General features: G+C 37.7%; 1 protein-coding gene across 2 annotated transcripts in view; it reads left to right on the forward strand.

Moving 5' to 3' along the window:
- The window catches only part of LOC311289893 (uncharacterized protein), a 55,028-nt gene that overhangs the window by 19,243 nt on the left and 21,881 nt on the right, over window positions 1-13,904 (forward strand). For both annotated transcript variants that reach the window (XR_014627236.1, XM_084408150.1), the window contains exon 4: window positions 13,228-13,285. The gene's annotated coding sequence lies outside the window, so the exon portion shown is untranslated. The remainder of the gene's footprint in view (window positions 1-13,227; window positions 13,286-13,904) is intronic.

A 13,904-nucleotide genomic window follows, 5' to 3' on the forward strand; every position in this document is an offset into this window, starting at 1 on the left:
AAGGCATATGTTACACCCTTAGTATACTCCACTTGAGCTCATTATGGGCATCTGCCTGTACGTATGCTTTATATGTTGTATCTGTAGGTACATGTTTGCATCAATCTTTCTAGTCAGCTAAATTAAAGTTAAATTAATTCAAATGCATGAATGCCTTTGTTGGGTGTAAGCATGTTCAAAGAGCTGACAACCTTTTACAAGGTTAGAGCAGATAAGACAGACACCCACACAGGGGAATTTGAAGCACATTATGCAAATAGATGCATTAAAGTGAGTGTCTTATGCTGTACAGACATGTAATGGAGCTAGTTAATGCCATTCGGTTCCTTTAGGACAGACACATCACCTTATCTGCTTTAATTGGCATTGATCATATCCGGCGTTTGCATGCAAAGCTGAAAGTTTCTGAATAGCTGATAGTTTCCGATAGGTGTTTGTGTTTGAGAATGACCCCTTAAAGCATTTCAAGGGAAGACTCAGGACCCCAAAAAAAAAAAAAAAAAACTAGCTTAACTTGATTCAATTGTTAATAATGTTATGTTAGAACATACATAACACGTATAACAAGCTTCATCCGCAACCTAAGCACAACTCTTTAACACAATGCTGATAGGAAAATAATAATAATAATAATACTTTTAAATACTCACATAAATGAACATTAATCCCTAACAAGTCGCCTCCTTTTTCCAATCTTTCTCAAAAACACAAAATAATTTAAAAATAATTTCTTCTTATTAGTTCCCATGCAAAGTATGCTGGAAATATTAATAGATAATGCTGATGTATAGCGTCACACATCTCAAAGAGTGTCATGAAATCTATTTAATATTCATCAAAACCTAAAAAGAATTATGATTATTAGTTATCAAAAAAGCTCACAGTTTTCCGAGTCTGAAAATGAGTAACATGTAGAAAATATTTTTGAATCTGAATGTGCATATTTGATTAAATAAATAAATAAATATTTTACTGATGAATTGTTTTATTTATTAATAATAGATCAATTGTTTCTTGTTTTAATTTGATTGGTTTGCCACCAGGGGGCTTTGATCTGATGCATCAATGAAAGTCTAATTAACATGTTTTTTTTTGTTTTTGTTTTGTTACTGATCTCGGGACAGTTTTATAATCTAAGTTCAGTTTTAATGACAAACAGGTGTGTATAATGGAAAAACAGAGAGTGATAGTTAATTGTTTCACTGGCCTGATTTACCAAGTCTTCCCAAACACACACAAAACATTTATTTAAATTTAAATAAAAAACAACAACATATTATACATACAGCTCATATTTGATGACTCATATCAACTGCATGTTTCACTTCAAAACAGAATTATTTAAACCAATTTTTTCTTAAAAAAAAAAAAAGTTTAATTTGCAGTATTATACAAGAATATTCTAATATACTACTTATACCACAAACTTACATGTATTATAGGCTTCATGTACCATCCTCCAGGCAAGATGTCATTTTGTGTCTCTATTAAATGAAACCGGCCTCAGCCTCAGTTCAGACTGTTACAGATCCACAGAAAGAACAGCACCATCTTTTCTTCCTTTTGTCTGCAAGAGATAAAAATAAGATATCGCCACAGGGATCGGAAGCAGCTTTCGCCTCCCAATGCCAAGTGACCAACCACTCTATAATTAATTAGTCTATACTTGGATCTCTTTGAGACATTGAAAACTGTGTGGCTGGAGGTCAGTGCAGTGTCTGGGAAGCTAACTGAAATAATAAATACACAGAAACATGCCAGACTACATTCTGGGAACAAAACCCAGGTACTCGACCTCAAAGCTTTGATGGGTATGTTTAATTAAAGACAGATCCTCTTTATTGCATCTCTAAATAACTGACCCTCGATTTACGTCTGACCCAGAATGGATGCCTGTAGCCAAAGTGAATCGTGTGAGCGGAGCTCTGATCACAGATGTAGCCGCGTGTTCTGAGAGGCCTGAAATAAGAAACATGCTGCCATTATCATTTGGCTCTGCAGTGGACAGACTGCTTTGCTGTTGTGGCATGTGCTTCCTCCTTTCGCTGATATGTGGCAGTGATGTTGCAAAGAGTGGAATTGTGAAGTCATCCGGGATGTTTGGCTAGACCTTCTGAGAATATAGGTACTTGCAGTGGTAAAGGAAAGTTTATTGGCTCATGTAGTGGAGGATGTGCAGTGGGTCCAAAATGTCTGAGACCAGTTGTGAAAATGCTTCAATTTTGCAATGCTTTTTTTTTTTTTTTTATCTAACACAAAGAAAATTTTGAATCGAAAAACGAATTTCTGTATGTACTTTTGATTGAATGACAGCATCACCCAAATCTTAGGTCATGGGCACTTTCAAAACACTGCTTTGAAGCTTTGAAAACTTTACAAATGCTTTGTTTCGACCCAGTGTTTCAGAGTGTGCAGCAAACTTGTGATTTCAGCAAAAGATGCTTAGTTACGCCATACTGTTTTAAAACGTTTTTGTCATTTTGATCGTTTGCCACTAGGGGGCTGACCTTAAAGGGAACACATGAAGCGTGTCCAATACATTTTTCAAAACTGATCTCGTGTCACGACAACAATATGCTTAAAACAGAAGTTTTTCGCGGACACTGGGTGCTTTCGGCCGATTTAGCCCCGATTCACCCCTTCCGACAATCTTAAAGGGATAGTTCACCCAAAAATGAAAATTCTATCATCGTTTACTCACTCTCAGGTTGTTCCAAACCTGTATGAATTTCTTTGTTCTGCTGAACACAAAGGAAGATATTTGGAAGAATGTTTGTAACCAAACAGATCTCGGTCCCCATTGACTACCATGGTCGTACAGTGAATGTTTGTAATGTCAGAATGTTTGTAACCAAACAGATCTCGGTCCCCATTGACTACCATGGTAGTCAATGGGGACCGAGATCTGTTTGGTTACAAACATTCTTCCAAATATCTTCCTTTGTGTTCAGCAGAACAAAGAAACTCATACAGGTTTGGAATAACTTGAGGGTTAGTAAATGATGACAGAATTTTCATTTTTGGGTGAACTATCCCTTTAAAGATGCTCCGATTATCGTAAAATAATCTGATCAGATATTCCTGCCGTGTGTGGTGTGTTAAGACTGCTCTCGTCTGCTCGGAAGGACGTCGGGACCGCTCCGATCTCAAATCGGGGATATCCAACATGTTGGATTTTTTTGGCCCGATTTCTCCTCGTGTGTGGTGTCCCCCGGGGACAAACGAGCACGCAGCCTGTGGACTGTGGCGTGTAGCCAATCAGAAAGCGAGGTGACGAGGCGAGGAAGCACCGGGAAACAAATTCAAAACAGCCGGCGGCATGGCGCACCAGAAAGTCCTCGTTTACTCTGAAGTCACGTTTGATCTCGAGGGATTTTGCGAGATTTCCCGTCTGACCTGGGAATGCTCCGGAGTCAAATCGGTTCGTGTGTGATGTGTTGATTTTGCCGTGTGGCTGCGCACCACACACTGTACGACCAAAACTGTTAGACCCGTGATTTTTTTATCGCCGTGTGTGGGGTCTCTCAGGTTTGCAAAATCGGCCAACAATTTAAAAATCGTCCCGTGTGAACCAGGCTTCACATAGCTTTAACTGATCTCGAGTTTTAATGGGGAACAGGTGTGTATAGTGAAAATAATCTAGAGTAGTCAATTGTCTGTAATTAGCCTGATTGGCCAAGTCCTCTCATTAAATAGCCTACACAAAACACTATGCATACACTTCATATTAAGTGATACTTGTCACCAGTGTGTGTAGGTGCAAGGTGATAATTCAAATATAAGTATATACTGAATTATATTGGTTATATATAATTATATATATTGAATTAAATTGGTTCCCTCTTTTGAAAGTGCTTAAGGCAAGCACTTTCAAAAGAGGGAAGCAATTTAATTCAGTTGATTCAGAATTTTGAAAAGCTGTTTCTCATATAATTAGTTTTTGTTTTTAGTACTTATATTTGAATTATCACCTTGCAGGGAGAACAAGGTTTACCGATGTGTTTTAAAAAGATGCTATTTGCAATAAACCCCAAAATATATATCATAATGTATTATGGAGATGTGATTTTACTATTTATGTTACCCCAGAACAGGAGTAGGCAACGTCGGTCGTGGAGAGCCACTGTCCTGCAGAGTATACTCTGTGTGGTGCTGGGTTGACTCCAACCCAAATTAAACACACCTGAACAAACTAATCAGTGTCTTCAGGATTACTAAGGCTACAGGCAGGTGTGTTTTTTAATCTCTCCTGAAGCAATGTTGCTTACTTCTGCCCTATAACAGTTCATTCCATACAAAACCAATCATGAGTGCTCATGATTGTTAAATGCATTATGTCAGATTTATTTGGCAATGATTTGATCACTTTTGTGGACATCACCAGTATGGAATGTAATCAAACGAAAAGCATTGTAGTTACAGCTGGCAACCCATCATTACACTTTTGGTAATACAGGTTTAAATTAGGGTAACCACACAAACACAACATACAATAATACAGCAAATTCTAAGACTGCAGTTTCTCATGAACTCCTTCCAAAAAAAACATTTTACACAATTAAAGACAATAAGGCGAGTGTTAAGCTTTTTACAGTTTTTGATTCAAGCACTTAATTTTTTCCATCACTAGTCACATTGATACTTAGTGCTTTGAATCAACTTTATTTGTGAACTCATTCACATAGAGATCATGTGAATTAAATGAATTTGTACTACAAAACTTAAAAAGACATCCGCAAGATAGATCACAAATTGAATTAAGTTATGATGCCGGACTCTTTGCTATAAAGCTAGAATCTATTGACTTCACTTCAGGATTTCAACACAGTCGAAATGTGTCAATGCTTGACAACCCAGCACTACAGATTTAAATGAGGGTAACCACACAAATGTAATATGCAATAAAACAGCAATTTCTAAAACTATTGTTGCCTATGAACAACTCCCCAAACCCACTTTAAATTCTTCTAAAATTTAAGACAATGAGTTGAGTATTCAGTCCGAACTTCAGTCCAGCTGCACTACAATATAATTCAAAAGCATTAAATCATTGCCTTAGAGGAAAACTTTTTAATGAGGAAATACATATATATATAAATATATATATATATATATCACCTCATAACTTTTTGTTTGTTTTACAATCTTAATTTATTTTTTTATTTTTTTTATTTCAGACTTTTGGACCCCATTGTATTTTTGTGACAATATGACAATTTCTGCATGACTGCAGAATATGAACAAAAGAATTTCAGATTATGCTGTTAACATGCAGATCTTTCTGGACTAACAGAGTTAGTCATCCTCTTACATTCATTCCTCCTTTCACTTCAGCTCATAATGGGGTTTGGCTTACAGCCCCCATAAAAGCAACCATAATGGTGTGCTAATGACTGATCCATGAAGCTGCTTTTGTGTAAGTCCACCACTCCATTCACACACACTACAAGGGAAAGTGTTGAGCATTAAATCACTATCACATGTTAATTTAGGCACATTTCACAAAATCTGCTAGTGGCAGGCACAATCCGGCTCATTGTTTAGCAGTCTTAAGGCACTTGAGCTGAGTTTGAGTCGCTCTGATGTTAATACACAAGCCCACCATGACAGGCCTGGGGGTTTCACATTGTTTCAATTTTAGTTGAAAAAAGTTTTTTTTTTCTCCCCCGTAAAAGTTAACCATACGTAACTCATGTAAGCGTTTTTTAATCACCCCCTATGTACTTCTTAATGACAGTCATCAAAAATCATTTACCCACATGTGTTTAATCTACTGCAGTCAACATCTAATCTTTCTGAGCTGAATTAAACATGGGACTCCTGATCTAATTCTATTTTGGATCTAGTCTTTCTTTGATGCATATGCTGTTCTTCACCTGGTGTTTTGTGGTTCGTGAACGGATTGGAAAGCCATGGCTTTAATTGTGGGTTTTGCCTCTTTAGTGTAATGCATTCAAACTTCAGTCCAGCCACAGATAATAAACAAGAGGGACAAACTCATTAGTTTGTGGAGAGCTTTTATGAGAATGTTGCATTGAAGCACTTAGTTTTCAAGGCTCTGTTTGTTTGCAGGAAATTGTGTGATGCGCTACAGCTTGAAATGGTTTTATTCTCTCACATTACATTACATTTATTTATTCATTCGTACATAATTTCGTGTACATTTTCGTATTTTGTATCTGCCCTTCAACCTAAAGGAATATTTCACCCAAAAATGAACATTGTTATCATTAACTCCAAACCCGTAAGACTTTCTTTCTTCTATGGTGCACAAAAGATTTTCATGGAAGTAAAGTTGCCATCGCAGAGAAGGTCATTTTGAATTATTAATTTAAAAAAAATCTCAACAATAGACTTTAGAGGAGCCAACGCTATCTCACGACCAATTTCTACAATTTCGTACGAGTGATTAAATTCGATTTGTCTAACCCATGTGATGGGTAGGTTTTGGGGCGGGGTCAGAGGTAGGTCATTCGTAAGAATTCATACGAATTTGGCAACTCGTATGAATTCGTAAGAATTAGCCACCTCATAAAATTTGTACGAATTGCCGTGAGATCGTGTTGGAGCTGCATCACATTTTACAACCTGTAACCTTGTCTTGTCATAAAGTCATTATCTGATATAAAATATTAAAAAAAAAATATTAGTGAAGCTGTTTTGTTAAAATACAATTTTTGTTTTTAAAATATTATTATTGTTGTCATTTTTATTTAATACACTGAAATAAATTGGTGTAGGATTTACTTTGAAACAATTTTCATTCAGATATTGCTAGTAATTTCACAAATAATTACAAAGAATAGTGTTTGCTTGTAAAATATACTTTTTTAGAACTTTTTTAGTTTTTGAGAACTTTGAAATATCATTTTTACAGTATACTAGACAGCTTAATAAGGTCATTTTCATTGCTTTAACAAGGCTTTTTTTCTTCATTATGACATCACCCTAACATTTTTTACTTTATGCCCCCAAAAATGTCAAAATACATTTTAATTCTAAAATTAAATCATGCTAATCATAGAAAAGATGTATCCAAAGCTTTACAGTGCTTTTTTGGTCCTTTTTAGAGTTTGACAGTCAATAGAAATGTCAGCAACACCCATAAATACTCAAAATGATGCCTTCTGTGTATTTAAAATCAAACAAACATGTCCCTTATGTGGATAAAACCCTGTCATACACTTGTTGAAGTGTATCACTGTATCTCAGTATCTTGTACAAAGCATTCCCCTTCCTCAGCTGTTCTCCTCAGGGACCCATTCCAACCTTTTCTCACAGAGATCTCATCGTTTTGTGAGCTCCGGCGGCACTGCTTCAAACACGTCTCGTGGTCATGAGATCACAGGCTGATTGTGTCGGCTGGGCGTGTGAGCAGATGCACGTGCGACAGGACCCCGTGCTGTCCTGCAGAACGCCCAAGTGACGGCGTGGGAATGTGGGCCGTTTGATCCGCTCTCAACCTCTCTGCTTTTGTGAGCGCATAAAAAGTCAATGCATTGATCCAGGCCAGATATAGGGCGTAAGGCTTTGTATTGAACTAATGCCTGCTGCACTGGCTTAATGCAGATAATGGTCACACTGTTGTTTGTGTGTTGGGCTGTGCTGCATGTCAAAGATGGACGCATTAGATAACATGACAAAAAGACAAAAGCCCAGTAGGTTAGAGTGTATTTAGTCGCAGTCACACAAACAACACTTGTGTATGTCACTTTTAGCCTTTTTGTAATACATTTCACAGCACTATACATGTAAGAGATAATGAACAGTCAGTCAATATCACCAAAAAAATAGGCTTTTGTATGACCCTGTAGATTCTTATTTTGCAATAATAATCAGCTGACTGTAAATTCACAAAAAAAAAAAAAAAAAAAGATTCACCAATATTAAAATTCTTGCAGATAATAAGCCAATAATAGTATTTTGTCTAAACACAAAAATGTATTTACACATCACAACATAACCAAACAGTTTATGGACCCCATTGACTTCCAAAGTATTATTTTTCCACACTATGGAAGTCAACGGGGCTCGCCAGCTGTTTGGTCACCCATATTCTTCAAAATATCTTCTTTTGTGCTCAGCAGAAGAAAGAAATTCATACAGGTTTGGAACAACTTTTGACAAAATTTCTAAAAATTATGACAGAATTATTCCTTTAATTGATCATTAAAAAAAAATATATATGTGGGAAATGAGCATGCACAAATGTAAATATTCAATGTCGAACGATACCAAAATATATATAAAAAAACAAAATTAATATTGGCCAGTTATGCAAATTAGCATATTGCTTTGAAGTGAAATCACAATAAAGATAATGAATAATACTACCATGGTACATTTTGTTACATTTTTGTCTGTGTATAGAGAATGTAAAACCAGAACATAAATGTTGGCTTAAGTAGACACTCATCTTCCCATCTCTTCAGATGTTATTTAATTTGTGCTTAAAGTACTGCATTTCCACAGTGTTTTTCTGTCTATAGTCAGTAATGTGGAAGGACCACAGCGCTCTGTCCATGTCTGTCATCGTCTACATCAGTCTGAAGGATTTCCCCCAGTAAAACAGCTCAATAAGCATTTTGAGGTCCATCCACATCCCAGTAGATAACAATCTCTGCTAAGAGCCGTGCTGTGCGAGGGCCTAAGTCGAGATTCAATGACATCTTTAGTTAAATGTACTTGTAGATGGTAATTCATTTTTTTGTCTGTTCGGACAGTTGCCATGGCTGCAAACCAAGAGATACAGAGATGGAGATGATCATTCAAGTGAAATGGAACGCTTCGTTTCACTGTTCGACCGCTGCAGACACTAAAATTAGACAGCTTTTTATTACAGGACTGAAGTGATTTTATTTTATTTTTTTAAAGAAAAAGATTTGTACTTTTCCTTAGATCGCTTTGTCTACAATTGTTCCATTAGTGAAAAACAGAAGATTGGGGGTATTGTAACATGGGGAAGTTTTCATAATGGCTATATCTCAGTAAGTTTACATAAATGTTCCTGTTTACTAAGCTGTTCCTGGCAGGTTTCACTGTGGCAACTTTCTTAATACAGTGTAACATAATGCCCTGTTATCAGGTGTTTGATATGATTTATAATGGAAATACCTACTCTGAGAATATGTGTGTGACAACTAACCCCACTCTCCTCTATCATCTTATCGGGACGATCCTAACTGTATACTTTATGTAGCCCCGCCCCTTTTCTGCGCTGCGCTTGTTGTCTTTTGTCTTCCGGTTTGTATTTCCTCAGCGATCTTACGTATTTATGAATGAACTGCCCATTTTAAAATCTTCCCGGTCTACTGACATTTGTTAAGACATCTGCTTTAAACATTACAATGCTCGTGATAACTTCTGTTAACTCTACAATAAGTAAATCTATTTCACCAGCTAATTACTCTTCGACAGCGATGCCATAGAGATATACAGAGCGACCACTAACCCGGAAGTTCAAAGACAATATTCTAAAGATGGCTGCGCGCTTGTTTCTCTGGCGCATAAGGTCTATATACACTCTAAAAAAATTTGGTTTGTTTCAACCCATGTTTGGGTTGTCAAATATGGGCAAACCCAACTGTTGGTTTACATTTTTAAACCGGTTGGGTTTGTCATGGGTTGAAACAACCCAAGATTGTTTAAGAGTGTATATTCCCAAGTGGAATAAAATGTTGGGTCATATTTCCCTCTCTCTCTCTCTCTCTCTCTCTCTCTCTCTCTCAAAAAGGATTGCAAAGCTTTTCTAATGTTTATCATTGTCAGTTCTCAGTAAAGAGCATTAAAATGAAAGTTCTGGCATATGAGTTCTTATCATGGGACACAATTTTTGGCATTGACCTCATAAGACCTCACAGATCAGGATTGGATGTCAGTGCTTTAGAGTTGTATTTTTATTCCCGTTCTTCCAAACCTCCTTTAATTTAAGGCAAAAAGCCAAGCCTAACAGTTCCACAGCGCAGCAGACGAGAGAAAGTTATCATCTGGCCATAAAATGTAGCCTATAAATCTGGTCTATATGGCTGCTCTTCAATTACCCCAGACGAGCTAGATATTACCCTCATGTCAACCTGTTAGCACCTGATCCAATCCAGAGGTGGAGACATTTGCAGCGCCAGTGATAATGAGTATCATTGTCTCTGTCTCCCCACATCAAACGGAGACTTCACCTTTAGCTCTTTAATCGTCATGTGCGGCGTTCATGGCGCTAGTTAACACAAAGCCCGATTTCTTTTGAAAGAGTTATTTTCATAAGGACGACGTTGACCTGGAGAGACAAAAATATTTAGGATGATCCCGAAGGATATTGGTAACAGTAATCTTTAGCTGCTCAGAAAGGCCACAACAAAAGGACGATGGAGGTGCGTTGACCTCGGCCGCACAGAGCAAAATTGTAGCGTAAAGCTGATGGCGGCTCAACAATCGCGCTAGAAGAGCGTCTCTTTAGCGGTAAGAGGGCCCAGTCACAGAAAGGACAGAGCTTATCAGCCGGTACATCTGTAGTGTAACCTTTCTTCATGTGTGGCCCAGATATGCATTTACCTGCTCTCTCTGTCTTCTTTTGTCCCAAAATCTTGAATCTCTGTGGCCGAGAATGTGATATGGATGCACTTGAGAGATAACCAGTGCAACATTGTGCTCTTATCTTGCAGCTGTCAGCGAGTCAACTCAACCAGTGCATTTTAATAACTGGTAAGATATTTGTCGAGTAACTGTCTGCTTTGCATTTTTTCAATGATGAATTAGGTTTGAGTCTGTTTGCTTTGTTTCAACTCCTTTTTTTAAATGTTATTAGTCATGCTTGCTAAGACAAACATCACTATCAATGTTGGGCTAAGGTGTGGTCACATTGGTGAATTTTCGGTGAAATTTTGCTGTCAGACTTGTCCATTGTCAATATTGTAGTGATGGATGAACCACAGCTCACACAGAAGTCACTGGCAAACCAACCAGCTTTCTGTTTGTCAACGCTGTGAATTTGCGTCACCAACTTGAACACTTTGTGAAAACTGTGTGGGGGGGATTTCCGTGTGGATTTCTGTTGAAATGGAAAGAAATGTGACTGCACCTTTAGCATTTGCTTTATGGACATCAATGACACCTTAAATCGCGCAGCGATTGGCAAAAGGTGTGCTGTTATTTTTCGAAGTGATCAGACAATTTTTTGTCCTGGTTGAAACTGGAAAATATCCTGTTTACTTAAATATAGGGAAATATATTTTCTTTTCATAAGGGTTACATTGAAGGATTTAAATGCTAAATTGGGTGGGCTCTTTTGATTTGAACCAGTAAGTAACAACATGTTAAAAACTATCCAGAATGCTATTTTTCTGAGAAAATTCATGTAAAGTCTAGTTTAATGAAGTAACCATATTCAGTTTTTTCCTCCCTTCTTTCAAAGTTAAGATTTAATGTTAAAAAGAAGCTGGGACTGTAATACTTAAAAGCAAACTAAGACTATTTTCTGTTTGTTTAGTACGTTTTCTGCCCACTTTTCCAGTGAAGTGGAGCATGAGCAATAAGGCGGCGTGCTTGTCCTGTGTTCCTGGTTTCATTGAAACACAGCATATGTGCACAGAATTAGGCCTGCGTTATGAGCATGATTTTATGCTTCAGTATAAGGCCGGTGTGTATTGCAGCATAGTGCTGACAGGCCTGAGCGTGAATCAGCTTTATTTTCCCTACATCATTGCTAGGCATAAAGACTTGTAGGCAATTTTCAGAGTGGCTAGCAATAGCAAGCTAGTTTTTGAAAGCATGAGATCCCATCCTTCCTTCAGAGCGTCTCCAAAGCCACGCCTCCTCCAAAACACATGAACGCACACAGCAGAGTTTGCAAAGTGTTGCCATTGAAATGCATAAATTCGAGTCACGAACCACCCCGAATATAACGTCACAGGTTTCCATCTCTTCCAAATTACAGTAGTTATGGCGTGAACGCAGTATAAGCTCGTTGTTTTGGTTCAGGAGGAACTGTAAAAGACTGTGACTGACCGTCTAACTGCATAGCATGAAACGCACTGATGATGTGAAATGTGCAGTCGTGCACTTATTGCGAGCGGGTGTGCGGAGGTATGAAAATAGCCTACATACGCTGACAGGCAGGTAGGACATCATACCATTGCATTTAGACTGAATGCAATTGGACAAACATTTTATGGTACTATGCCTTCCACAGATGATATATATATACATATAAATACATTTAGACCACTTAATTAGTGATTGCTATCAGGATGTGAAGAGACTTTCAAACCAGCATAACAAAAAATATTTCTGGAACGAATTGCCTGTATAGACCCCTGCCTGTTCCTCCCACAAAGCTATCGTATGACTCCAGAAAACGTATAATATAGTGCAAAATCAAATTGACTGCTTTTACTTTGCATTTATGGCACTTTGTCAGCTCTTATGTAGCTATAATCTGATTGGTTCAAAAGAATGTTGTGCCAGTATCAACAATCCCAGCTAACTGGGAACGTTCTCAGAACTTTGGCCAACATTCTGACAAGGTTCTCTCAAAGTTATGAACAAACATTCTTCCAGTAATGTTAATAGAATGTGTGTTCAAAGTTAGCTGTTCTTTAATAATGTTATCAAAACATTAGGACAAACACGTTTATTTACACATCATTCATGGAACGTTTTTGCGTTGTGGTTTTTTAAACGTTACTACGTACTACTTTTTCCAGATGGTTCAGAGAAGATTAAAAAATAAAGTTCCCATGGTCTTCGATACATTCCCTTTATGTTTTCGCTTCGCTTAATGTTCACATAACCAAGAAAAAAAAAAAAGAAAGAAAAGAAAAAGAACATTCAGAAATAACATTTTCATAACTTAACTTTAGCTAAACGTTCATTACGTTCAAACGTTCAGAACATATTTTTGTTAGTTGGGATGCTGATCCAGGAACACATCCTTCTTTGCAAAATCACAGCAAGATAAGAAAGAGAGTAAAAAAATGGAGAAGTGAAGACTGCAAGGCTTTCTGGCCATCTTTCATTGGCAGTGATGGATGGACGTGTCTCCTGCTGAGGACTGATGGTAATAGAGTTGAGATGAGAGACATTTATTATTCCCTGATTCTGTTACAAGTCTCCATCCCAGCTGTTCCTTCTGTCCTCCTGCCTAAATGACAAGATCTTATACAATCAATTTTAGTTAAATACAGAATTTGAAGTGATCTGCTCTGTGGACTGAAGGTGGTTAATGTTTTATTGCAGGCCACCTCCTCAAGAGGACAGACAGCTGGAGGTGATCTCTGTGTGCCAGCATTTCCAGGTATGTGTGTGTGTGTGTGTGTGTATGGCGCTTTCACCCTTTAAACATGTCCCACACAGAGCGTTTGCTGAGGTTGGCAGTTTGTCAGTGCCATTGCTTAAGGCTCTGCAGCGCTGCTCAGCATAGAGCCATTAAAAATAACGAGCTTTCTCTCACCATGGCAACCAAATAACTCATCATACCAGAGCACACAATAGTTTTTACAAGAGCTTTTAATTTCAAACCCATTCAGTGAAAATTCCCATTGGAAAGCACCTTGGCATTTTCATACGCCAAACATTATGTTACGATTGTAGATGACACATGAAAATAGCATCATGAGACTGGTAATGAAATGAAGGGGGGAGCTTGTGAGCTGAATTGATTGTGTGTTTATTTCAGTTGGCTGAATCCCTCTCTGAAATGTTAAAACATTGGAAACATTCCCTCCAACAATTGCTCTCGATCTCTGTTGCCTGTCAGTTGTTGATAATTTAGCTAGTGGTTTCCACAGATCAATATGTTTTCCCTGCGGAGTGACACTGAACGGATTTGTGTACCACGTTCATGCCATCACGGAGAAAATTTAGGACACTGGGATGTAGGAGTGAATCTCGTGAATACTGAGAGTAAACGTCTG

Source organism: Rutilus rutilus (assembly GCF_951802725.1).
Source record: "Rutilus rutilus genome assembly, chromosome: 4".
In the NCBI taxonomy this organism is placed as follows: domain Eukaryota; kingdom Metazoa; phylum Chordata; class Actinopteri; order Cypriniformes; family Leuciscidae; genus Rutilus; species Rutilus rutilus.